Below are 24,861 nucleotides of genomic sequence, written 5' to 3'. Positions count from 1 at the left end.
TCACCTTTGTTCATCTCCAGGGGCGGCTCTATGTGTTTTGCCGCCCCACGCACGGCAGTCAGGCAGCTTTTGGCGGTGCGCCTATGGGCAGTCCGCTGGTCACGACGATTCGGCGGCGTTTCTGTGGGAGGCCTGCCGGTCCCGCGGCTTCGGCGTACCCGCCACCAAATTGCCACCGAATCCACGGGACTGGCGGACCTCCTGCAGGCATGCCGCCGAAGGCAGACTGACTGCCGCCCTCACAGGGACCGGCAGGCTGCCCCCCACGGCTTGCCGCCCCAGGCACGCGCGTGCTGCTCTGGTGCCTGGAGCCGCCCCTGTTCATCTCCCATCTCTCATGCCTGAGACAGCTTCTCTGTTGATGTACCATCCCTGTCATCCTGTTAAAAATATCGGCAATCCCCCTTCTCCACATGCCTTCGTTCACATTTGTATCTTGTAGTACCCCCATTCCAGGCAGAGACCCTGTTCTCTGTCTGCCACTTTTGACTGATTATAGAGGCTCATGCACACCTACAGGGACATATGAGTGATCATCACAGCAATGCAAGATAGCACAGTCTAGTGCAATGTTTCTCAATGATGGGTCCATGGACTGGCACCGGTCCTTGAGCTCTTCCTGAAACAGTTTAGGAAGGCAGCAAACTGGTCCCTGGTATCAAAAAGGTTGGGAAACACTGGTCTAGTGCAGTGGTCTCCAAACTTTTTTGATCGCGCACCCCTATGAGTAAAAAAATTTTGAGCACGCACCCCCTGCCGCGCCAGCTCTACCTCGGACTCCCGCCCGAGCTGCTGAAACAAAAAATAAAATAAAAAAAAGCTGCTCGGACGAAGCAAAAAAAAAAAAAATAAAGCGCTCCTCCTGCCGTGCACCCCCAAGGATCCTCTTGCGCACCTCCTGGGGTGCACGCACCCCACTTTGGAGACCACTGGTCTAGTGGATAGGCCAAAGGATTGGGAGTCAGATGACCTGGGATTTAGTCACAACTCAGCCACTGATTTGTTATGTGACCTTTGACAAATCACTTCCCCTCTCTGTGGCCCCTCCTGCTCTTTGTCTAACACACAGTAGAGCTCTTCAGGATAGAGACATGTATAGATACAAGGCACAGCACAATGGGGCCCTGATCTTGACTGGGTTGTTCAGATATTAGACTTAGCATGATAGAATGACATAATGCATGGAAAGTAATTTATCAGTTTAAACGCAGAGCTATATGAGAGCTACGTATTATCATCATTGGTAGTCATAGCTTATATGTTGGTGACCACATTCAGTTATGTGATGTTTTATTCATTTTGTGAAATCCACCATTGTGCATTATTTATGCCCTCATAATAGGTCTTAACTGATTCCCAGGCTATGCTGGCCTTCTGCATAGGGGTGAACGTCACCTTAATGGAACTTCAGAAGATTTTTCACATAGAAGACTGGTCCATGCGACAATGAAGATGCGGGGAATCTAAAAGGTTTGGGGTAATGGAATTGTGCACTTGCCTTTCACTGAAAGACAGTGAGTTTCAAATCCTTGCTCAGGTTAAAGAGGAAAATTTGCACAGGGTAAACAGATGAAAATAGATCTCCACTTAAGCAGGAATAAACAGATTTCAAACCACTGAGTTCCTATGCAGACCATATTGTTGGTCTCAAACATATTACAGAACAAAGTGTGGAGTGGCAATCACCTCATGTGTTAAATGTTGTAGATTTCCAGAATGTTTCTGACTGCCTACACAGAGACAATCTTTGGAATATTATGGAATAACAGCCAACATCATTAGAATAATCAAGCATCTGGATGATAATGCTGAATGTGGAGTCAATGATGGTGACAACATCAGCCAATGGTTTGCAGTGATAACTGGAGAAAGGGCAAGAGTGTATCATGTCCCCACTATTATTTGCACTGGTCATTGACTATGTCTTAAGGAAAGTAACCACAGAAGGCAACTAAGGAATTTTATGGATGAATGATTAAGTACAATCGGATGACCTCATTTTTGCTGATGAGAGTGTCCTGCTGAATTCAACACATCACTTAATGGAAGAAAAGACCCAAGTTTTGGCAGACAGCAAAACAAGTCGGTTTGTTCATCATCAAAGGGAAGATAAAATATATGGCTATCACTATCCCTATCCCAAAATAACCCTCAGAGTAGACAGTGAAATACTACTAGTAGTAAGTCATTTTACCTCTCCAGGGAATGAGATGTGTAATGATGGTGAGACCATGCTAGATGTAAAGCAACAAATATCAAAAGGCACAAATAACTTTCATAAACTTAAAAATATTTGGAAAAGTAGCATGATTGGCCCTGATACAAAAATACACATGTTTAACACCAGCATCATGTCTGTCCTCCATTATGGAGTAGAGTCATGGAAATCTACCATGAACATTGATAAGAAGATCAGCTTATTTCAAAGTAAATGCCTGTGGAAGATCTTGAGAGTCCATTGGACAGAGTTTCTTGCAACCTCATAAAGTCTAAGATAAGCAAACCAACCTAAAGCATCAAACGTGGTAAGAGGAGGAGGATGGGCATATTTAGGACTGACTTTAAATATGACACCAACACAATTTCCCCTGCAGGTGATAATACGGACACCCTTGGGAAGACAAAAAGAGGGCAGTCTAGACAAACATTATGCAGAACAATAAAGAAGACAAATCCATCAACATAAGACAGCACAAGACTGAAATAAATGGTGGAGACGGGTGGATGCCCTATGCACCTCAGGAAGGAAGGAAAAAGAAAAGAATAAGAAAGAGAAACAGATGGTTCAAATGAGGAGATGAAATACATAGGCTTCCTAGCATCCCTGGGTTCTTAAACTTCCCGGGCTTGATACTTCTCCCTGGGCTAGCTCCTCAGATCGTGTAAATTAACATAACTGTTGAGTTCAGTGCAGCTATGCTGATATACACCAGTTGAGGATCTGGCCCTTGACTTCAGTACAGTTACTCTCCATTTCCACCTGTTATAAGTGCATGCAGAACCCAGCTCTCTACTTATACAGCGCATGCTGAAGTCTGCAGAAAAAATGGCTCAGCACAAAAATTCTATCTTCTATCACATCATTTTAATACTTTTCTTATTCCTGTTAAAGCTCGTGGTAAAAAATAATCTTTGTCTCACAAAGAATTGTTTTGCATTTTGAGACCTGGGGGAATTAGATGGGGCTAAGTAATTACCGGGAGACTTCCATGAGTCGAATAGGAATGGACTAAATAGGCAGAAAGCCGTACAATGCACTGAGATAGGGAAATGGCTAAAAGAGAGAGCCTGACCATTATCTGGGCTGCAGCTCATTTTGAATTGATTTGGATATTTCTCTAAAATAAAAGATTGTGTTTAAAACTGTCAGCTCCAAAGTGATAGGACACCTTTGTAAATCAACATTTCCTTTGGCCCTTAGGGGAAGAAACTTGCCTCAGCTCAGGTCTTCTAATCTATTTATATTTTCCATTTGGATCCTTATTTGAATTCCACATTCATTTGTAATAAAATTCAGACCTCTCCATTGCCGGCCACATCCACTGAAAGACTCAAGGAGATGGGAGGGAATCACATTGAGATAAGCATTGACATTCAGAATCAAGATGCATTTTGATGTTGTATTAAAAGTTGAACAGAGAAACAGAAACATACTCAGCTCTGGAATAAGAGGGCACGGCTGCCTTATGCCCATGGACCCAACAGGCACCAAACTATCATCTGTCAGAATGTGAGCTTTTGGAATAGCAATAATTTAAAAGGAGATTCAGAGCCAGAATGTGTAAGTGGAGTGAGTGTTCAAGGAGAGCGTGACAAGGAAATAAAGAAACACAGCATCTAGAAAAGGAACGCTTCTCTTGTGATTATGCATCTAAACTAGAATCCAGGTTTGAGTTCCAGCTCTGCTCTGTCCTGGGTGACCTCAGAAAATCACACTCACATTGATTTCAGATCTATGCCTCAGTTGCCCTTCTATAAAATGGAGAATGGTAATGCACCTTTCTCCCTTCCTTTGTCTGTCATGTCAATATAAACGATAAGCTCTTCAGGGCAGGAGTTGTGTCTTTGTACAGCATCTACTGCACGGTGCCTGATCTTGGCTGGGGCTGCTAGATGCTACTCTAATAGAAATAATAATGAACAATAACAAACACCTAGAATCTCTACCAATTGGCTAAAGCACTACTGCACCTTGAGAGGGATCAAGGGCCAGATTCTGATCTCCATTACACTGGTGTAAATGTAGAGCAACTCTACTGACTTCAGTTACTCCTGCTTTACATTCGCCAAGTGAACAGAAATCAGAACCTGGCACCAGGAAAAGGATAAAGCTAAAATGTTATGGCTACAGCTATCTGAAAAGTCATCACCTATAGGTATGAGGGCAGTTCCCCTCAGCAGTTCATATAGGAGTTTATTACAAATTGTCACTTTATATATATAGAGAGAAAGAGAGAGAGAAAGAAGATTCTTTCTTCTTATTTGAAAAGAGATAGAAGCTGGGCCCTACAGGCAAATGCAATGAAAGATCATCCATCTCCACATCAAAATGAGGCAATGGCTTTTTATTATTATTTTATTGCAGAAGGTTCTGTGCAGGCGGAGGCTTGTTGGGGTCTCAGCATGAAAGTTATTCTTGCTTCTTTGAAAGGTGCTCGTTAATGTGTGATAGTGGATGAAGGGGAAGTGGATGCAGACGTGACTCAGGAGAGATGCCTGTATCCTCATGATGTATTGGGATGGGTGCAAATAGTAGATCTATCAGTGCAAATATTACCAACATCACAGACAAAACTATGGACCTGATGGCCCAACAGGGGGATCTCACACAGAGCTGCCCATGTTACCCAATTGCTTTCACTAGCTCCTCCCAGGCTGGAACACCTCCTCCTTCCAATGACGGTGTTATGTTGCAATTATTTATATAACCACAAAAAGAGGAGGAATTGGCAATGGAAGATGCCCCCCAAGGGAATTGGAAAACACTCACCAAAGATAAATGAAAAAATAATATCACATGATTTGGACTGGATTTGGGGATGTGCAAAAAAAAAGAAAAAAAGACGCACTGTTTTCCTACACAGATTTACTCCATTCTCAGGGAATTTCAGTTCCCAGACATGCTGAGAGCTGTGTTCTATGATGCAACCTCAAACTAGGCAAAACACAACTTTTTCTACACACTCAGTCCAGTCACCATTCAGTGATGTTCTCTGTCTGCTCTGTGACACACATTAACTTAAAACTACTTAAGGCTACTTTGCATTGCCAAAGCAGCCCACGCCCAATGAAACCTATTTGCAAATGTTTGAGAAGTTGGGCCTGAATTTTGATTAAAATTGAGGTTAAGTTTCAAGTGAGCCTGGGCCAGTTTATGGTTTCAGATGGCAATCTCAGCTGAGTCTAAGTCTGTAACACAAAGTGCAATTCAAGAGACTCTAAAAACATTTTAAAAATAAGGTGAGGTTTTAAAATGTGCTCCTTCACACCTTCCTCTGCTTCCTTTGAAGCCTATTGGAGTTTAGCACCAAAGGAAACAGTTAGGCCAACAGTTAGGCCAACACTAGGCACTTTTGAAAATCCCATCCTATGTTTTTAATCAACAGTAACCCTCCCCAGATTCTCATGGTCTGGCTGAGGTTCCAAAATTAATAGTGTAGATATGGGATTTTTATCTAGGGAACACAGACGTTGCCAAAGAGGATCGGACTGTCATGAAGTCTGATGCTCGGCCTCTGAAAGTGGTTATTACCTGGTGCTTCATACAAAGGCATTCCTACTTTAATGAACATGAATTGTAATACATTAAATAAATAAATAAATAAATAAATAATGCCTAGCTCTTCATTCACTATTCATTAATAGATCTCAAAGCACTTTACTGAAGAGATCAGTATCGTTCTCTCAACAAATGGGGAAACTGAGGCACAGAGCTAGACAGTGCCTTGCCCTAAGTCACCTGGCAGGCCAACAGCAGAGTCAGAAATACAACACATGTCCTGAGTACCACTCCAGTGCTCTACCCAGTAGACCGCACTGCCTATGAAAGAAATTCTGTCCTGAAGGGAATTTGAAATCTCAGTTATATTTTTCTTAAGGAGAGGCAACTAAGACATGAATACAGTGTTTTAAGGGATGAAATTCACACCCCTGCAAAGGTCCAACCCAAGGCCTATACAGCACTTTAGCCCTATTTAGCCCCTATTTCGAGGGCTTACATGGGACTTAATTGGTTCATTGGCCTTGCACAGCGGTGAGTTTCGCCCAAATGAGCATTTACAATTGTTCAAAGCCGCAGTAGAGGATGATGGATTTTTTTAGTTCCCTTCACTGCAGGCTTCAACAGACGCAGCCGAAATAAAGTTCTTTCACTCGAGGGCAGAAGAAAACTTACAAGGGTTTAATTTTAAAGCAAGTTATTTGTAAGGGGAGATCATCTATTATTGAGGGTAACATGCCGGGAGGAGAGCACTAAATGGCATCAGAGATTTATATGCTTTGTAAATTCTGCAATTTCATTACTTTCCATGTTGAATATTGAGGCAGTAATATAGCATTAGTGGCTGTGGCTGCCTGTATCTTCTCATTGTTGTAGGGTATTTTAAAAGGACTGAATCATGAAATAGTTGGGCCTAAATTTTCTATAAAGAACCTCAGCATGACATCTAAATCTTTCTCTGACCCCTGGAATTTTTATATTCAGGTCAATGGAAATTGCACTGACAAGTCTGAGGGTAGAATTAAAGACTCATAAAATTAAGAAAACCAGCCACATTCTTAGGCCTGCCCTAATGCTCTGGTCAGTTTATGCTACATGTGCCCCTCTGGGCCTGACCCACAGTGAATTACAGCTTGCAGCCTGTGAGCCTGGCTCTTTAGCACAAGCTGTAGATATCCCCGCTGTCAAACACAATGGCGATTGTCACAAATGTTCTATATTGCCACACAGGGACCTATCTTTCGTTCCCAGCCTCACTCCTTGGCCCAGAGTCTATTTGAGAGCCCTGTGAGACAAGGACCCAATTCAGCAAAGCACTTAGGCACATATTTATTATTAAGCCCATACTTAAGTGCTTTGCTGAATAGGGATGAGATTAAGTGCTGGAAGTTAAGCACTCTGTATATGCTTTGCTGAGGATATGTCTACACTACAGCTGCTACAGCACTGTAGCTCTGACGCTGTCACGTGGTAGCACAGACGCTTCCTACATCGATGGAAGGGGCTTTTCCACCAATCCATCTCTCCAAGAGGCGATAGCTAGGTTGACAGAAGAATTCTTCCACCCGTTAGGTTGACCTAACGACATCACACAAGGTGTGAATATTTTCACAGCCCTGGGAGACATAGCTAGGTCAATTAAATTTTTTATTGTACACCTGGCCTGAATCAGGGCCTGTGTGTATTCAGCACTTGAGCTGAACAAAGGGAGTGCCTCATATTATTCACCAGCAAGCCTTGCCGTCAATTAAGGGACCCTTGTAGTTTTCACTTCCAAAAGGAGTCCCCTCTGCTTTCCCAGACCCTGATCTTGCAACCAACTCTCTGCCCAGAAGCCAGCTGCAAGATAAGGGCTTTAGGTAGCAAGTCCAGGTGGTTGCAACGTTGGGCATGAAGAATGGAATAAAGTAATTGCAAAGTTTGTGGGAGGGAACTATGATAGGAATTGATTTATTTATAGAGATTTCTATGGCTTCCGTTGTTAGAGTGTGTATGCAACAGACCCAGGTAAAGAAATCTGAGTTATTGTCAATGATATTGGTAGTATCTACTGCCTACCACTGAGCTCCATAAGGACCCATTGCCTGTCTAGAAGACAATGTGCATGCACGCAGAAGCAGCACAGAGACAGCCCTCACTCTCTGTTATTCATATTCACACTGAATTGCTTGTCTTCATTGTTTGATTACAGTGTGTTATACAGATCTAAACACAGTCAAACTTTAATAAGGTCCTTAGGAGCAAAAACAAATTTTGATTAAAATAAATTAGAAGGTGGGGTTTTTATTTAATTAAACAGAGCACATTTATCATAACTGCAGAGGAGGTATTAGAAATAGGATTGTAGCTACTGTTTAAATTCTTTCCTCCAGTTTGATTTAGCATTCATACAAGCACCGTACATGATCTGACAAGCAGATATTATTGCTCTTATTAACCGTCTCCGCAATACTCATTTTAGGAAGTTTTGGGAGGCAGGAATTAAAGCAGAAAATCTCTGGTAAATTATTGAAATTAACTATCCTTGAGTGGGGGGGAAGCATCTCTCTAAGATTCAAACTAATATTTCTGTCCTGCAGAGATATGTTCTGATTTTTGCATCAGAAGCTGGTGCCTACCACTTGATTTTTACAATCCAACAGAGACCAAATTTGCTTGGAGTTTTCATGACAAGTGGGGGCTGAAATTTAGGAGCTTTATGATGCATTTTTACTGCGCAATTCCATTTTATTGAACCAACATTTTCCTAAGGTGCTGTAACAATTGCCCATCGTTCTATCTTCAGTTTTCAGTGGGGCAAATCCAAATGAATTAGAAGCTTTATACTGTATCTGTCAAGAAGAGAAACATACCCCAGGCCCCAGAGACTAAAATTTATTGTGCCATCATCAGCATCTCACAGAAACTTTAAAAGCATCACTCCTACCACTTTTGAAGGAGGCTCACACTCATGAGAAAATAGGGAAAACCCAATTGTAAAAAGTCTAGCACCCCCTTGAGAAGTACCCATCCTTCCACTCTAGCCAGGCTGGCATCTCTGAAGGTTGTGACTTTGCTTGTTGTTACAATGGTGTCAAATCCAGAGTAACTCCACTGAAGTCAGTGAAGTCACATCCTTGTCAAACTGGTGTGAGATTAGGACCAGATCCCATGTGTTCATTATTGCTCTACCAGGTATAATGCTAAAGTTTTTTTTTCCTGGGGTGGGGGGAAGCTGCTATAGGGAGCATTCCCACCCCAAGAGAGTGTGTGGGTGTAACTGTTATTAATTTAGCTTTTGATATACAAGCCAAATTTACCTGCAACTACCACTAATGGGGTGTGACATCCTCCAGACTTCATGTGCCTCTTGCCAACAGCTTCTTTTGTTAGTTTTTGATTTGTCTTGGATCATGTACATTTAACCTCCAGTGACAGCTGTCAGCTAGATTAGGGTGTGTGTCTGTGTGTGCGGGTGTGCTTATGTGTTTAAAAGGTGTTTAGAATTGGAACGGTAAGAAAATACAGCAAGGAAAGAGCTTTACAATAAGGTTGGATATTTTCTGCCTCCCTCCTGTTTTTTTTTTTTTTTTTGGTTAATTTTAAGTCCCCCTTTACTTTTGAGCTAAGTCTGGGCAGGTCCCATATGTCTGGAATGCACCTTAAAACAGCCTTATCTGTGGAAGTGATCATTAAATGGCAGGTGGTGGAGACCACTTTATTTTTTCATTTCTCTCTCATGTTTTTTTTCCCCTCTGCCGCAGGCTATAAATTTCTGAATCTCAACCAGGAAAATTCTCGTGGCTCATGCACCTGGAATCTATACCTCTCAGTCACTGCTTGGAGAGAAAAGAAAAGAAAAGAAAAGAAAAGAAAAGAAAAGAAAAGAAAAGAAAAAACATGCAAAACAAAGATGAGAAGAGGCTGTAGGCTAAGCAGGAAGACAAGTGTCAGCAATATTTTAAACCTTTAGAGTTATTTAAAATTAATTTTCCTTCAGATCACCTTAACACTTGTTCTTTATAGTAAAAGATTCCAATAGCATTTGAAACATGGTAGCACTCAATTAGGAGGATGGTCCAGGCAATACACTATGACCATTATTTTCAGAACACCACAGCACATGGAATGCTGTTTTGAAAATTCTGTCCTTAAGTGTCATGATGGGAACAGCTGGGAGCTGAACACTTTTGAGAACCTGGCTCCAATTATGGGTGCCAAGCAAATGGAAATCTAACACTGAGAAATTTTGATAATCTGGCCCAATCTGTTTTGGTTCAGAATTTGGTAATTGCAAGAGATGTTTAGGAGCATTTTGATTACATCTGAGAAAAATGTAGCATTTCTATTTTTCAGGGGGCCATTCCAACATTCTCCTTTGCTCCCTCACAGTCTTACTTTCCCTTTCTGGGTTCAAAGAGAGTGCAGCAGCCAAACAGCTGAGTTCCATCTGTTTCTGAATAAAGTTGAGGTGCCTTGTTTTGAGCAGGAATGAGTTTAAGCTGCAAAGTTTAGATCTGGACCTGGATTTAAAACTCCCCACAGTGTTAAGGGTCATTATATCTGAGATTTGGGGTTGGTATGTTCATTCAGAAATGAGGTAATACGGTTCTGGTATGTCAAAAGTGAATGTGTCCTGTGTAGCCTCCTGTTAAATCACTTCAAAGGCTGGTTACCTCCTGGCATAATTGCTCCATTGCCTGATCCTCTTTATAGGGTCAGATTTACAAAGGATAAATTATTTATTGAATTCAAACAGAGTTAAGCACCTAACCTGCTTACATGCTTTTGCAAATTGCACTACACAGGCTCCAACCTACATCTTTAGATGCCTAAATACCTTTATGAATCAGGCCTATAACCCATAAATGCCCCAATTCTGTGCCATGCTCTGGCCTCTTTGCTCTGCTCTGGCAGTACAAATCTACCCTAGGCTCAGTAGATTTGGCTCTTGCCAGATCTCCATTCTGTATGGTGATCATCAGGTAGCATAGCAGTGCTCTAACCAGCATCAGGTACAGAGCCAGCACAGAGAAGCCCTAGGATGAAAGGTATTCCACCTTTATGTCCGCTTCCCTTGTCCACAGCTGAAGACCTTGCCCAAAGTTATTTTTTTCTGGACTAGAAAACCCAGGAAACACAGCACATGTGTAATAACTAGAGCTAAAAACTCTGGTTTAATTAAAGAAAGTTTTTATCACCTTTCGGGAGCTCTGAGAACAGCGTCGAAACTGAATGCTCACCTGAAAAAGTTCAAGCACTTCCTGAACCAAAGTATGGAAGAGCAAAGGAACGGCTTTCATCAATCAAAGACTGAAGATGGCAAAGGGTTCGTAAGGAGAAATAATTCAACAGGCTGTTAGGAAAGTCAGCTGAATGTTAAGTTTTAAGTTATGATTCAAAATGCCAAAAAGCATAATGCATTAAAGAAAGAAGGGCAATCACATCCTTAGTCTTATTAATCCCATATATATTTCCTTGTGCCTACATTTCTGGTGAGAGAGGCCAAGTTTTATTTTCTCTTTAAAGTCTAAATAAAATGGGGTGTCATTTACAAGAGAGAAGATGCGGAAATATAACCCCCTCATAAATATTTCTCTCATCTACTGAGATATGTTGGGGTATGTCTACATTGCAATGTAAGCCCAGGGTTTGTACTCAGGCTCAAGCCAATCCTCCCTTCCCTCTACACACAAACCATGCTAATCCAGGGCTTGGACCCAGGGTGGAGTGTCAAAGCCTGAGTCAAGCTGGGATCCAGGGTTCAAACCTTATTGCTTTGCCGTGTAGACCCAGCCCCACTGGACTCATACTCTTGCGGTCTGCCAAAAGTATCCCACAATCTCATAGACGGACTTTCTTTGTCTTCTGGATAGTCGAGTTTGGTGGACAGTCAAGTTTTCTCACAGTGCGCCATGAACAAAGGGCTAGAGTGGCCACATTTTAGGAGGGTGCTGGGAAGTCTGGGATATGAATGGTTGGACTCAGGCCACATAATGCAGTGTAGACACTGGAGCTGCAGGTTGGGACCCGGGGTTTAACAATTCCTAACTCGGGGTTACAAACTAGAGTTGACGCTCAAGCCCTAGTTTAACAAACCCAGGTCTGCTAAATCAGGTTCTACTACCCCTGGGTTTACATTGCAGTGTAGACGTACCCACAGCCTCACTCCCTCTAAAGAAATGAAAGGAGAAAAGGTGTAGTGACAGTAATGGTATACCCAGTCAATGTGAACCCAAACCATGGTTAAGGCAGCTGTTCTTTATGCTTTACTTTCACTTGAAGCGGAACTAAGGAAACAAAACCTGCTAGAGTAGATGTTTCCTTCTTCCATTCCGAGTGTTTCTGATCATCTTGCGGCTTCTTTGACTCTCTTCTGATGGACAGAAAGGGTTACATGCTTCACTGCTCTGAGTCACTCGGCATACAGACTGAGAAGAGCTCACAAAGCAGGTTCTGTTGTGGGTATGTGGAGTCCGTTCCTTTGCTCATGAAAAACCACCAAGAACAGATCACCTCCTGTATTTGCCCTCCTGTAGCACTTTGCATCTGCAGCTCTCACAGAATTGTATAAGCATTTGAGTTCATTAACCCAAGCCCAATGAAGTAGTTATACTCATCCTGCATATTGCAAATTTAGACATGGGAGGTGTGAACTACTTCCCCTGAGGACCCAAAAGTCATTACTTTCAGTTTACCAGCTCTAACCACAAGAACGCTTTCTTGGAAAAACAAGCCGAGAACTACTGCATTCTAAAGTATAGCATTTCATGTATATTTCAGAGAGACTCCTCCTTAGGCTGAACAATTTGATGATTATATATTTCTGTTAATATTGATATGATAATCTGTATGGAGCAACATCTAAAAATTCTGGATCCAGATTTAAAACACCCTGAAGTTTGTGGGGGATCCAGCCACTACAGAGATAAAATTCACTTGCGAAATTCAGAACCAGACTCCGATTCTGAACTCCCTCCCCAACCCAACGTCTGGGGGGTTTTTTCAGCCCCATTTTTGGCCTGAAGCTTTTATTGCAACTTCTAATTTAAGTCTGCGCAGTCAACAGTGTAAACTCCATTTCATTCATCTATGTCATGGGAGCTCACATGGAACTGAAATTATTTATCAAAGCAGACACACAGGCCAGAATTTTCAAGAAAGGTCAGAACAATTGGTGCACATTGCATACTGAGCTCTGTTGAAAATTCTGGCCGTTAGTGCCACAGCTGGAGCTGATGGACACAGAGTGCTTTGGAAAATATGGCCCTCATTTAGAAGCTTATGAATTTCTAGCCCCAATTATATGGGTGCTGAGCACCTGAATATTTCCTCTTGAGTAGAGCCTTGTGACTACCCGATCTTGGGGATCACTGACACTAACATTTTTCAAATGTTTTGGCAGAATGAAGAAGAATTATTTTGGGCTGAACAGAACGTTTTGTAAAGTCTTTTAAAACATGTTTTTTAATAAAATGGAAGTAAAATTCAAAACAAAGCATTCTTTCAAATTTTAACATTTGGACTTTTTTGTAACTCTTTGTTTATTTTTGGCTGAAACAATTTGAGGAATTCAATACAAATTAGTGAAATGTTTGGGTTGACCAAATATGCATTTTTTGGTGAAAAAGAGTTTCATCCAAAAACCTCTGGTCTTGAGCTCCTTTGAAAATCCAGCCTATAGGCGTTACATTTAGGCAATAAACATATGTGATTCAAAGCAGAGTAAGTTTCAAAACTGTAGATAAGTGTAGGACTAGTTCCCTTTTTAAAATGCTGGTACTTAAAATCACCTTTGGTTTGTGTTTCTTAGTTATACACAAATGGATGAGCCACTGTAACTAAGTTAAACAAAACACAGTTTTCTTTGGTTTTGTTTTTCGACCTGGGAACAACTTAGATACATCCGAAGAAGTGGGCTGTAGTCCACGAAAGCTTATGCTCTAATAAATTTGTTAGTCTCTAAGGTGCCACAAGTACTCCTGTTCTTTTAACTTAGATACAGTAAACCTAGATATACAGATTATGAATTATTCTTATTTGGTTAAATTAGAACTCAACTGACCTGCAGCTCATCCCTAGAATCCAACCCGTGTGCACGTGTGTGTGGAGTTTTTGTTTGTTTGTTTTGTTTTAAGGCTGGAAATAGAATTTTGATAAACATTGTTCTGTGGATCCATTTGCTGCTTCTGCTGAAAGTGGCAATACTGAAGCACAACAACTGAGGATGTTCTCCCATATGAAGCAGTTTTGCCCACAGTAGTTCTGGAAGTCGTGCATTTGTACGGCACAGTTTAGGTAGCAAGTGAAGAAGCTGGGACTTCAGGAGAGAGAGGCATTAAGGAGGCAGCATATAATTACCCCAAATGAGATTTGGTTAGGATCCTAGATTATCACTAGTGCTTTTGCTAGTGAGACCTTCAATGGCCACAGGTATTCAGGACCTCAGTCTCATACCCCAATAGAAAGATTCAGCTGAGAGCTGAATAGACACAGAGCTAATGAAGCAAATGGAGTGCTGGAGTTTGGATCTCAGGTTACCTCCTTGCTGCAGCTCGTCATTATTAGAAATCCTGTGCTCTGTCTCCATTGAATAGGAGATCTGGGGAAAGAGTGCCAGGCTCCCAGCAAGGAAGCAGATGTAATCTCACCTGGGGCCAGACTCCTTTCCAGTGGCATGCATTATAAATCCTATAAGTGCTGAAGTAAGTTAAGTAAGTAATTTAAGAACAAAAAGGATTCTTCTCCCACCTCCTATCAATCTCTCAAGAATAAAACAAAGTAGCTGCCCACACTGTTTGAAAGATCAGCCTTTTCCCTACAAGTAAATTCAGGGAGAAGAACTAACTTTAAGTGATGAAGTAATGTTTTATGAATTTGACCAGTCAAAAGTTCTTTGAGGAGTTACATCCTCCTGCATGCATACTGAAGCTTCCTATCCCAGTTCTCTTTCCATCTGTGCTGGCAATCAGGCTTCTGAATTCTAAATAGAGATGGTCAAATAACATTCATCGGAAACGTCACAATGTTTTTAGAATAAATGAATTGACTATATATTTATAATTATTCACCCAATGGTGGTACCAGAATACTAAAGTCTTGGATTCCTTTCCTATCTTCTTAGAATTCACCTCGTCTCCTATACTAAGGCCCACTTAGTGTAAGAGAGTGGGGGCATCAGGAAACTAGTTGCATCTCTCTGATTGCGTGGTCTAGTCTGTGCCAGCCTCGGCATGAGTTAGAGCAGCCTGGGGACTTCTCTAACTTATGCCAGCTGGCTGTGGTCCCCAGGTAATACTAAGAACGGCTGCAGTGCAACTCTGTTCCCCGCTCACATGCCTTCTATCAGGGCAGTTGCTATAGGAGAGGGTTATGCCAGCTTTACACCAGCTTGGGGAATTCTCAACAGGACACTCCTGGGGTTGTGTAGTAATTTTTGGTGTGAGAAAGGGGTCACGGTGCAATGAAGTTTGAGAACCCCTGTTCTAGTGTCCCTCTGTAACAGATCTGAATTGGAATCCGGAATCCATGCACCCTCTGAACCTGAGGGCAACTTAGATATGAATTTTGTGGCCTGTCTCTAATAATTTGTGGATGCAGCTCAGGCATCAGGTGCTGAGAAAGTGGCCCCAAGTCAAAATCCTTCTGGGCGCAGATAGCACACCTCTACCCCGATATAACGCGACCCGAAATAATATGAATTCGGATATAACAGGGTAAAGCAGCGCTACAGGGGGGCAGGGCTGCGCCCTCTGTCAGATCAAAGCAAGTTTGATATAACGCGGTTTCACCTATAACGCAGTACGATTTTTTGGCTCCCGAGGACAGCGTTATATCGGGGTAGAAGTGTATTCATTGCTTTCACATTGTTAAGAACTCTTCAGTTTATTCAGCCTTTCTTACCAGAAAAGTTTGCTGAAAAGTTTGTCAAATGATCCTCATTTTCTACCTTCAGTCAGGTTTATAAGTAATTGTTTGGAAACAAAGGGTATTTTTCACTCCCTGGATCACTGTTCTACCCCATAGTAAGAGCCTGGGACTGGCCAGGATTGCAACCCAGACATTATAGATTAAACACGTCCCAGTGGAGTTTCTTCATATTTCTGGTTTAAAATATATTATGCTTCTAGTCTGAGACTTTTCCCACCTGTCTGCAGCCTGAAGCGTCGTTCTGCAGTGAGATATAAAGCGCTATAAATACTATAGGAGGTTATAATAGCTGACAAAACATTAACTACGGAGTAACAGCCTAAATGGTGCCACAGTCATTCTCGGGGGCTTCTCTCCAATTTTGCTGCAGGATTGGAATTTTCTATTGCATTGCAAACAAAAACTAGGTAAGCACTTCACCTAAGCCAAGAAAATAAAATGGGAGGGAAAGGTGGGGGTGCGTGTATGTATGTGTTTAGTCTGATATATTGAATCACTCCTTCTTTCCTCCATCTCACTGCTGCCTGTCCTGCTCCCTTCCTTCATTTATATACTGTTATCTTGAAGACATCTAGTGTTTGAGACAAGGCCTAGATCTTCAAATATCATTGCAACATTGACTGCAATGAAGTTATGCTAATTTTCAACCAACAGTGGATCTCGCCCCATGTGTTTCTCAATCAACTCCTCCCCCCTTTCCTACATTAAAACTTCAAGAATAAAATGTATTACTCAAATTAATCTGCAGAACTGCCACATCTAGCCTCGTCTCACTTGGAATTGGGCCTCAAATTCAACCCAAAGTTTGTAGCAAATCTTCCATCCAGATGGCTTTGTACTGAAATTGCAGCCAGTTCTAAAAGTTTCACTATGTTTTATAGTTACAACAGGAATGTAGAAAGAGAAATTCAAATCAAGGAAACTCAATAATCTCCAAGCCAGGCTGCTCATCACCACATCACCCCTTAAAGAGGAGAGGCCTTTATTAAAAAGATACGAAACAAAAATGATTTTTAATTTTATCAGGGAGACAAAGTCATTGCCAGAGACAGCCTGTGGCTAGATGAGATGATCAAGTCAAAAGGGAGAGCAGTGAAGCACTCACACAAATATGAAGCTAATATCTTTTTTTACTCTTAGGGAAAGTGCTGTTCAATTTCTGGTGCTCCAGGCATGTACAGCCTGAGTGGAAATTTAGAGAAATTGCATCCACCTGCTTCCCTTCCCCACATCAAGGGCTAGACCCTCAGCTGGTGAAAATCAGTTTACTTCAATGGAAGTAGGCGGATTTACACCAGCTGTGGAGCCAGGCCCTAGTCTCAGGCTTGGTCTACACTACCACCCTAATTCGAACTAAGGTACGCAACTTCAACTACGTGAATAACGTAGCTGAAGTCGAAGTACCTTAGTTCGAACTTACCTTGGTCCACACTCGGCAGGCAGGCTCCCCCGTCGACTCCGCGGTACTCCTCTCGCCGAGCTGGAGTACCGCAGTCGACGGCGAGCACTTCCAGGTTCGACTTATCGCGTCCAGACTAGACGCGATAAGTCAAACCCAGAAGTTCGATTTCCAGCCGTCGAACTAGCGGGTAAGTGTAGCCAAGGCCTCAGACTGCAAAGTAAAAATACAAATGAAACTGAATCCCTTAAAAAACATTACCCACTCCCAGCACTCAAGGAAAATAAAAACAGCTATAGAACAATGTTATAGCAACTATACTGCATAACACCAGACTGCTGTGTTCTGTGCAATGGAAAATTATATGCATCTCTTAATATTTTTTGTTAATATTTAGCAAAACTAGAGGCTGCCAGTAGTTTCTTTTAAAAAAAAATCATTCATTAGAATTAGTTCTGAAGAGTTTTCTCTTGGACAAATAGTTTATATATTTGTTTGGATAAACTCAAAAATGAAAAGGAGGCTCTATTGAAGGTTCTGATTCAGCAGGCCATCTCTAACCAGCAAAGTACTTAAGTGTGCGCTTAACTCCAGAAATGGGCTATATCCCTTTGACTTCAAGGGCACTTTAGAATGGGCTGTATGTTAAGCAAGCACATGTTTAAGTGCTTTTCTCAACTGGGTCCCAAGGCTCCAGATGCCTCTAACATACATTATACAAACAGTGGAGAAATAAAAGGGGTGTATTATTCCCTATCCAGGTTTTCCTCAGAAGTAGAAACTCAGATACATAAATAATAAATGGGTTCACCTGGCTCACCCCTCAGTACATGTGGCCAAGGTATCACTGACCTAAAGCATCTCCTGTTTATTCTAAGCAGAGAGTAACAGTTGCTAAAGGCTTTGCTGTGTGTTCTGCACATGTGGCACGCGTGAACCACTGATGTCAGCAAGAATGCCAAGTGCAGGAGCTGCCCTGTTCGTGTCTTCCAACTCAGTCATGTGAGCCCAGCAGCTATTACCAAACATTCTTCCATCACCTCCCATCTGTGCAGGGAACATTGCAGTCCTTACATGCTCTTTCTTCAGCAGTTTGGCTACCAAGAGTGATAATGAGCCCCCCCTCACAAGTAAACTAGTTTTGCACACCAATGGGCAGATACAGTATTCCACCCAGAGAGTGACAATGCTGTAAATCACCTAAATGTGGATTCCTAGGAGCCGGATTTCATTTACCTTCACAGAACAGCGTCCCAAATCCTGTGACCTTGTAAGGTTTTGCAAGTACAGACAGAGAATGGTTTGCGTGAGATTGTGAAACTGAATATACCTTTAAGACAGTGAGTGATGTCAGCTTCCCCAGGCTGTGCCTTCTGCCTTCTCTACAGTAATTCCAGGGCAAAGCGTGTCCTTTCATGTTCACTGCCTAGACAAAGAGGGGAATTAATTCAAAGGCTGTTTTATTTCTGTGCTGGATGTTAGGGATGGGCAGCTGCTGCAAAGTATGAATAGTGGCACCATGAGTTGGCTGGATTCAAAGGCGTTTTCGGGGAGGGGAAACTCTTGCACAATGGGTGGCAAATACTCTGAAGATGAAATAAACTGAAGGGAGACCTCATGGCAATTACAGATGAAGGGATTTGCACATGAATTTAGACATTTTTATTTGCATACCCTCTTCTTTAATAACTGATTTGGCTCAGAAAATAAACAGGCAACTTTGTGGGAGGGTGTTTACATTTCCATGGAAGGTGCTCAGATACCCTATAAAAAACTGGACAGACAGAGACAGACAGACAAATCCTGCCACCACTAGATCCCTGGTTCAAATCAGGTAAGCTCAGCAGTAATTGGAAATTAGTGCTACCACCTGATGGGTTTGTTGTGACATATGTGAAAAGATTTGGAAGGGTGTCTGAATCCAATTCCCAATAGAGACAAAATCCAGGATCACATCTTGCTGACAGCTTCCAGAGAAAATCCAGGGCCTCATTCGGATCTAACTCTGATTTACACAATGTAGCACCAAAGGCTTTAGTGGAATCACTGCTGAGTTACACCAACATAAGAGAGATCAGAATCAGGCCTCTGGTGCCTGACTTCCCCTCTCACCCTTGCAAGGCAGTGTTGGTGCCAGAATGTTTGTATTGTTTGGGCCTGATTCTTCTCTTGCTTATACTGGTTTAAACTGGCAATAGCCCCAGAGAGGGGAAAGGATTTACACCAGTTGTTAATGAGGTCAGAATCAGGTCAGATCCAGTGCTGGCACTGGCCCAGGGACAAAAGGGAGGTGACTTACCCTAACCCTGCTGCAACAGCCTCTATGGATTTCATAGAAGGACATAGAGCTGGTGGAGCTGCCTCCATGGCCCCTACAGGAGCCTCCTGTGCCAGGGTATAACCTCTGCAGCCCCTCTGCCCTGGTCTAGCCATTACAAGGGGGCTGCAGGCCAGCAGGGGTAAATTCCCTTGCTTCTGTCTGTGTTCTACAGGCCTACAGAACTCAACATTAGGCAGCTCACGTTTCACAGTTGTTCTCACTGGGGCAGTGGGGAATTCTCTTGTTCTCAATGAGGGGAGGGAAGAATTCTCTATTGTTCTCAATGACGGGATTCACCATTGTTCTCAAATGGGGGAAGAGGAGAATTATCACAGGGAAGAAGAAAAATCTCCATTGCTCTCAATGCGGGAGAGGAGAAATTCTCCATTGTTTTCTGTGGGAGTTGCTGAGTATTGGGAACTTTTGAAAACCTTCCCCTGCATGTTCTGGTCCAAATGAAGGACTCCGTTGCTCAGAGCTATCAATGCAGCATTTCCCAACTTGCATGAACAAAAGTCAATTTAAAAAAAAATGAAATGAAATGAAAGGCTTTTAATTGTGAAATATCTCCATTTGCAGTCTGGTGCAGAACAGCAATGAGACAGGCTCCGTGAAGCAGTATGTATATTTATATTTAATTTTGGTCCCTTACACATAAAAAATAAATAAATTACTTCTAAGTTAGAACATGAAATACACGATAATCTGTCAGGCAATGCAAGCTAACATCTGATTCTAAATCATTAATAGAACATTGGCAAGCTGGGATTACAAATAAAACCCCTTTATATCAAGACAGAATGGGTTTGCAAACTGGCAACTTGTAAAGCACAATCTCATGAGGTGGGGATTTTGCTGAGAGTTAGAAGTCTTCAATTTTTAAAAAAGGCAAAAAAGATCCTAATCAAACCTAAGTCTCGTCTCAACCTTTATCTCATTATAATTCTCACCACTAAAATCCAGCACTGGGATGTCACCTTACAAAGGACAGTAAGGGAAAAAAACATTTAAAAAATGCAGAATAAGTTCAGCCTTGAGGAATCCTTGTGGGGGGAGGATTCATCCTGGCATTTGCAAACAGAGTAGCTTGCAGTTCTTAAATGTTTTTTTCCCAGGGTGTGGCCAAAGTTACATATGCAGTCAGTATGCGTTGAGTGTATATCCCCTAAACCTATGCATCCCACAGAGGGTGCAGTATCAGATGAGGGGGGGGAAGAAAAATGGAGCTGAAACACCATACAGAGACAGAAGGCACCAGCCACCCATTTGGTTACTGTTAATAGGTGTGGCACATTTGAGAGTGATTCAGCAAAGCGCTTTAACATGCGCTTAACTTTAAGGCTGTGCTTCAGCGCTTCTCTACACAGTTTTGTGCCACCTTATCAGTTTGAAACCAGTATCATTAAAGCAATACAACCCAGTGTGGATGCAGTTATATCAAGGCAATGGTATTTATACAGGAATATCTATTTTTGTAAATTTAGGGGAATAGGCTATGCTGGTAGAAGGCACTTTTATAATAATATGAATGCATCCATCCTAGGGGCTGTACCGATTTAATTTTCGTAAAATAAAGCATACCTCTAACCAAAATAGTTAAATCAGTACAAAACCTGTGTGTAGACCAGGCCTCAGTGTCCTGACTTATTATTTATGATTGGTATGACCACAGTACCTAGAAGCACTAGTCGCGAATCAGAACTACATTGCACTAGACGCTGTACAAAGAATGAAATGACGGCCCCTGTCCCGAAGAGTTGACAATTTATTATAAGACAAGAGACAACATACAGATGTGGACAGAGCACAAGTCAACAATGAGACCATACTGATTAGCGTGACAAGCTGTGGTCATTGCACACTGGCCGTCTACCCGCTGTCAAGCTTTTTGTAGGCCTCATGGCAAAGGAGAGTTTTAAGAATGGATCTGAAGGTGGATAATGAAGTAACATGGTGGATGTTTACAGGGAGCTCCTCCCAAGTGTGAGGGGTATCATGGGAGAAAGAAACATGTGCTTATGTTCTGTGCTGAATGAGAGCCCTAGTCTCTTATTTACCTTAGTTGACGATTTGACACCAATCTTTAAAAGGAAAAAAAAAATCTATGCCAAAACCAATTGGTATATGTTTGGCCAAAATGTTGAAGGTGCATAATAAAGATGGCCCATGGTGTTATGTCTTAACATGCACTGGGTATTTATGCAGGTACAAGCATGGTAAATAAGGTCAGGTCTGGTCAGTACTGGGATGGGAGACAGCCAAGGGGAATCCAGGTGCCAGCTGGTGAATGTAAAGGAGAAAATCCAGGTTATTGGTGATGTGGTGTGTAGTGTTTTTCTCTTAATCAGTACAATACCAGTGTTCCAAGGGGGTACTGCGCTGCTAGAGGGTCCATCTTTCAGAAGTGATGAATAGCAAGGTCCTGACTGTCACAGTTCAGATTTATTTGTACCTTTGACCCTCTCTGGTCTCTGCAAGTGTGACCCCACCAAGGTGACAGGCCCTGTACCATCACCTCTCTCTGGGTGGAATCCTGGGATTCTCTCGCTCTTAGCATGGGTCTCAGCACACCACCCTGTGAGTCAATTGTAATTCGTCAGCAGGCGCAACTGGGTTCAAACCCTGAAAGTCTTCCCTTTGGGAGATGTGACCAGTGTACAGTGAGCCAAAACTCTGTTTTCAAAGCAAGTTATTGTTTCATCACAACAGTAGGAGCAAAGCATAAGAAAAGCAAAGGGATTAATACAACAAACAGCCTGCACACATAACTGTCTTACCTATAGCTTAGGGAGGCCTTGCACCCCCACTTCTGGGACCGGGTTTCAGTCTGCTTCCCTGCAGTCCCTTTGTCGCCTTCCCCCTGTGCTTCAGGGCCTTTTATCAGTCTCAAAGTTGTCTGCCCTGGGTCTCTTGAACTTGATCAAACTGGTTTATACAGTCCATATGGAGGGAGTGAAGTCAGAGCTGGGCAAAATTTTATATTTTTTGGCTGAGAAATGCACATTTGGGTTGACTGAAACATTTTTGCAAATTTCTGTAAAATTTGCCAAATTGTTTGATTAAAAAAAAAAAAAAACTTCAGAAAAAATCCACCTGAGCTGTTTTGACATTTTCATAATGAAACATTTTTGATTTTTTAATTCAGAATGACGTTTCAATTTGAATTTCACTTCAATTTTGTTTTTTAAAAGGTTAAAAAAAAACAACCCTCAATTTAAAAAAAAAAAAATGTTGGTTCGCTAAAAAGTTTGAAATAAAATTCATTCTGGGATGGCCTGAAACATTTTTCTCACCAATATTTTGGTTCAATCACCAGACCAAGAAACCAGTTATTTGCACAGCTCTGGTCCGTGATAGACTTCAAAGCAATTGGTTTCCTGCATTATCTTTTAAGTATTAGTAAACGTTTGTCTGCCTTGCTGCCTATGTGCAGGTCAGCTCCTGCTGGAATGATCCCCCTGGTAATCCTGTAGCCAGTCACACAATAATAATCAGAGAGATGGAATATATAATATTCACAAAATGCTACAGGCACCTCCACATCCCCCACAGTGATCACTCGTGGTCACTGAAGATAACATGGCTATGTTCATAAGAGCAGGAGTGTGTTACCTTATGTCAACTAGCTAATTACAGTTTGCCTACCTACACTTACGTCAGACAATTTTCTTCTTCACTTTCAGTACGTTGTATACTACTGTCAGCACCATTGTACTGGCTGCCATAAGCCATCCCAATGGTGGCTGACACCCCTGCCCCTCCAAGGCATATGTATTGGTGGTTGCGTTTTTCCTGAAGGTAATAACCAAGAGATGGGTGGGCCCTGGGGGCTTCCTGCAAACCAGGTCAGTTCCCTTGCCACTGGAGCTGTCTCTTGTTGACCCACTACAATAGAAAAGCATTATTTTTCCCACAAGACACCAGCAAGCTCTAAACTTCCACGGTACCTCAGAAATGTGGTTATCAGTCACCACTCCCATTTGTATGCACCCAAACTTTGGCTACAGGATGCTTAGTCACAAGAGAAGAATGAATCCTCAGACGGAATTATTTATTTAGACATCACATGAGATAATCTGGGTGTTCCCTGTAACACACACGCTTCTACACACGAATACACAGTATAGAGTGCTTTTCCTAACTTAGATTTTCACCGCCTTTCTTAGGTTTTCATAAGCAGATGTATCCAGCAAACAGAAAGGGCTCTGAAGGTCCCTGGCTACAACCAATGCAGCTTTATTTGCTCTGTGCTTGAATGTGCTGCTTTTTTTTTCCACACAAAGGTGTATTTTCATTATTCTAGGGAAAACTACAGAACAAGTTGAGACAATGCAAAGCTGAATGAAGCAAAAGAAAGGAGCGTTCCCAAAGGCGTGTCTTTGGAAGTGCTGCTCAGATAAGCCAGCATGTGTCTTCATGTCTGCTAAAGGGAAGGGCTTGGCTTACCCACAATAACACTTCATGTTGCAGATAGGCAGCCAAGAGTTAGCTGAAGATTTGCTGCTCGGCATGCTAGGACAGATACAGGGAGCAGGCTTACAGGAAGATTTGTCACTGTTTGATGGACAGGAAATGGACACATGGAACATAGGCTCCCCCACAAAAAATAACTCAGAATGGTGAGGGGGGTGCCACTGACGGGAAATAACGTCCCAAGGGAGAGGGAAGATCAGTCTGCATCTGGTTTGGAAAGAAACTGAATTGAATCTGGATTTTTTATTAATAATTATTATTAATTTTTATTATCTGCTTCCCAGCTGAACACAACATAGTCAACCTGGTCACTTCAGCAAGGATATGCTCTACTGCATCCAGTGTTAGAAGGGTATTAATGCTCCATGCACGGAGAATGTTAGGCAGCAATGCAATTAGTGACTGAGGCTAGGTCTACACTACCCGCCTGAATCGGCGGGTAGAAATCGATCTCTCGGGGATTGAATTATCGCGTCTCATCGAGACGCGACAATCGATCCCCGAATTGACACTCTTACTCCACCAGCGGAGGTGGGAGTAAGCGCAGTCGACAGGCGCCACGGAAGTCGATTTTGCCGCTGTCCTCACAGCGGGGTAAGTCGGCTCCGATAGGTCGAATTCAGCTACGCTATTCGCGTAGCTGAATTTGCATATCTTAAATCGACCCCCTCCCCTCCCCCCCGTAGTGAAGACCTGCCCTGAGAAGGCTCCAGAAAATGTTGCTTCCACTTTTAAATCTTCACACACCTCTATGCTCCCTGGTTTTAGTTAGTGCAAGAAGCAAAAATACAAAATAAATCCTGGCAGAAAGACCATTTTTAGTTTGCCCAGCTCAGCTCAAACCAAGTACAAAAAATCCTCACAAGGAAACTTGATTTCTTGAGATTTCCAGTCCATTTTCCAGGATCCAAAGGAATTCAGAAAAGTTTCAGATAAGCCTATGAAACTGAGGATTCTTAACCACACTTAATGGAACTTTTTCACCTTTCTCCCTCACTAATGACAAGTTCTTACTATGGACATGCACTGTGGAATAACAAT

The 24,861-nt window shown here is 42.2% G+C and overlaps 1 long non-coding RNA gene across 1 annotated transcript in view; it reads right to left on the bottom strand.

Annotated features, from left to right (window-relative positions):
* Nucleotides 1-24,861, bottom strand: part of LOC135982899 (uncharacterized) — a 106,356-nt gene that overhangs the window by 18,891 nt on the left and 62,604 nt on the right. The window contains exon 4 of the long non-coding RNA XR_010600378.1: nt 18,358-18,453. This is a non-coding gene — a long non-coding RNA (uncharacterized LOC135982899). The remainder of the gene's footprint in view (nt 1-18,357; nt 18,454-24,861) is intronic.

This window comes from Chrysemys picta, chromosome 4, assembly GCF_011386835.1.
Source record: "Chrysemys picta bellii isolate R12L10 chromosome 4, ASM1138683v2, whole genome shotgun sequence".
Classification (NCBI taxonomy): Eukaryota; Metazoa; Chordata; order Testudines; family Emydidae; genus Chrysemys; species Chrysemys picta.
Note: the sequence above shows the minus strand (reverse complement) of the source record. Positions and strands in the feature narration are given on the sequence as shown.